This window comes from Podarcis vaucheri, assembly GCF_965113315.1.
Source record: "Podarcis vaucheri genome assembly, chromosome: W".
In the NCBI taxonomy this organism is placed as follows: domain Eukaryota; kingdom Metazoa; phylum Chordata; class Lepidosauria; order Squamata; family Lacertidae; genus Podarcis; species Podarcis vaucheri.
In genome coordinates, this window is record NC_138757.1 from 13,446,351 (window position 1) to 13,449,831 (window position 3,481).

Consider the following 3,481-nt stretch of genomic DNA (forward strand, 5'->3'; position numbering starts at 1 on the left):
CTGCACACCACACTCACTCTCCCGGAAAGTGTCTGACCTAGTGTCGGAAGATCGCTGAGACAGCACTTGCCGGCAAGGCTAAGGGGAAGTTAGACGGGATGGAGGGAACGGCAGAAGGCAGCGGGCAGAAACACAAAGGGGTTGCAGCAAACGCACGCAGGATTGATAAGGGGCAGCAAGCACACAGGGATAAAGAGGAGAGGCTCCTGTGAGCAGGGAGAGAGACGGTTGGACCAAGAAGCAGAGGCAAGGCAGTCCCAAATAGGGGGGGGGGCAGCTGCGTCGTCCTGAGCAGCCCAACGAACCCACGAGGGGAGGGCAAGGGGCAGGGGCTACGGCCCCTGCCAGGGCGGAGTCCGGGCTCCCGCCCACAACCACTCCCCTCTCTTGCAGGGAGGAGAGTCTTTGCCACAAAAAACAAGTGTTTTGCTTTCTCTGAGTGAATATGCATGCACACCGAAAATAACGAAACGAAGTGAAATAAGCCCAAAGAAAGCTTATCCGTCGTCTTTCTATGCATATTCTTTGGGCTTATTTCACTTCCTTTTGCGTTTTTATTGTGAATATGCATGCACATCGATAAAACACGAAAAGATGTGAAATAAGCCCAAGCAAAGCTTATTCCTCTTTCTATGCATTTTCACCCCCATTTTTGTTTTGTTTATTTCACTTCGTTTTGCGTTTTTATTTGAATATGCATGCTAATACTGCTTTCAGAAGTGGAAATAAGTCGTTGTACAGCTTAGCTAGAGCGGATTTAAAGAGAGGTATCCGTGTAGCAAAGGAGGCGTATAGACAGCGGCTGGAGAATCATCTACAAAGTAACAACACCAGGCAGGTGTGGCGAGGTGTACAAGAATTAACAGGGTATAAATCCAAGGATTTCCTGGCAGACGAGGGAGGGGCATCCCTCGCAGAGGATTTGAATACCTTTTTTGCCCGTTTTGAAGTAACATCTGCAGCAACACCTGCTGAGGCTTTACCACCACCACCACCACTCCCTGTGAAGGCCTTGCCACCATCACCACCATCACCATCATCAGTACAAAGGAATGTAGTAGTCTCTGTGGAAAAAGAAGAGATGAGGAAGGTGTTGAAGGGAATCAACCCAAGGAAGGCCACAGGGCCAGATTGGGTAGCTGGAAGGGTATTGAGAGACTGTGCAGATCAACTAGCAGGAGTTTTCACTGTGATCTTAAATCGATCCCTAGCCCAGGCTATTATTCCATCCTGCCTAAAGTCCTCTACTATCGTTCCAATAGCAAAAAAATCTAACCCGGAAGATCTGAATGACTTTCGTCCAATAGCACTCACACCTATAATCATGAAGTGCTTTGAAAAGCTGGTACGAAATTATGCCATTGCCTGCTGTGATGGGATGATGAGCTGCTTGTGCGTAAAATCGTAGTCCCTCAGAGTTTGCTCAAGTCCACAAACCTCTGTCTGTGACGGAGCCCCTCAAACATGGCTCCTCTAGTCACTGGCAGATTCCGACAGTGGCTGCTTTCGGAATCGCTTCCAACATAAAAGCTCCTTAACGGAAACACGTCTTCTGGACTCACGGCGTGACAGTTTCCGGTGAGGAGTGGGTCTCCCTATGGGAGGTCCAGAAACCTCCCCACTGTTCTCGCTGGAAGTGTCCCTGAGCCATCCCTCCTGCTCGCTTTCCCTCAGAGACCCACCTCTCCCCCTGCTGGTTCCTGCTTCAGCTGCTGGGTCTCTCCCAACCTCCGTGAGCCCTTCCACCACCTGTCCCTCCAATGGCAGTTCCCTGACATCCACCTCCCCTCCAGGGCCCCCTTCACCCCCTCCCGTTCCCTCTCCTCTGGGCGGTGAGGAGGTAAAACCCCGAAAAGAATCCTCTTCATCTTCAGACGTCTCGAACATTTCCCTCCATCGGTTGCAGTTCCGGGTCTCTGAATCCTCCTCCTCCTCGGAGTCTGTGAACCCCTCCAACTCCTCTTCCTCGTCTGTGGTTGCAAAGTATTCCCTCCGGAACCTCACTACAAGCTGAGGTTTCCGTGGGAACCTCTGATGAAAAGTTTCTATTAAGACCTCGTCATTGACATCCTCTGCCATGACCCAGATGTTTTCTGACTCCGGTTCCCCTTCCCAAATTACCAAATACTCCACTTGATCTCCCTTCCACCTGGAATCAAGGATCTCCGCCACATGGCTGCTGTGTTCCCTTTCCTCCATTGCTGGTCCCCGGGTGAACCTCCCTTCTCTGTCCCCTTTATACGGTGACAGTAACGACCTGTGGAAAACTGGGTGCAGTTTCATGTGGTTCGGTAACCGGAGTCTGAAAGCCACTGGGTTGACCTGTTGCGTGACTTCAAATGGGCCCAATCTTTTGGGTCTTAACTTCTTACAACCCCCTTTGAATGGTAACCCTTGGGTTGACAGCCACACATGGTCCCCCACCCTAATGGTTTCACCTTCTCTTCTGTTTTTGTCTGCCTGCCTCTTATATTCCTCCTTGGCCCTGTCTAAGTTAAGTTGGAGCTGGCGATGGATCACTTCCATTTCTTCTACGAACTGTTCGGCAGCTGGGACGCTCCATCTCTCCCCTTCCCCCCCTGGGAAAGCCCTGGGATGACACCCGTAATTAGCCAAAAAGGGGCTCATCCCTGTGGACACGTTCTCCGCATTGTTGTAGGCAAATTCCGCCAACGCCAGCTTCTCCACCCAATCATTCTCTCTGTCATTGACATAACACCTCAGATATTGCTGGAGGATGCCATTGGCTCTTTCCGCCTGCCCGTTGGTTTCAGGATGCCGGGCAGTCGAAAAATTGACCTCTACATGCAGTAAGCTCATGAGCTTCCTCCAGAACCTGGAAGTAAATTGTTTCCCTCGGTCTGAAACCACCCTCAAGGGGGCGCCATGCAACCTAAAAACATTTTCTACAAACAATTTCGCTGTTTCTTCTGCCGTGACTGCATGTGAGCAGGCTATAAAGTGGCCCATTTTGGTTAACAGGTCTACCACAACCATGATGGCTGTTTTCCCTCTGGACTTCGGCAGATCAGTCATAAAATCTATTGACACTGCTTCCCATGGTCTTTCAGGTGTGGGTAGCGGTTCTAATAACCCCGCCGGCGCCCGCCTCTCCCCTTTGGCTCGCTGGCATTGGTCACAACCTCTCACATACTCCCGTACATCTTCCCTGACCTTGGGCCACCCAAATTCCCTGGTAACCAACCACATGCTTTTGTGTTCCCCAAAATGCCCCGCTGTGGGGCTATCGTGCAGCTGCTTGAGTACTTTCCCCCTCAACTCTCCTTCAGGTATATACAGTGCTACCTTGTAATACAATGTCCCGTTTCTCTCCTCAAAACCTCCGGGTTTGTCTCCCTCCCTCCTGAGACCCCTGAGTTTGTCCTGGTTGTATTCATCATTCTCCGTTCCCTCCACCAGTTCTCTTTGTCCCACCAATGCCGCCCCACACACCCAACGGTCCTCTGGAATGACATGTCTC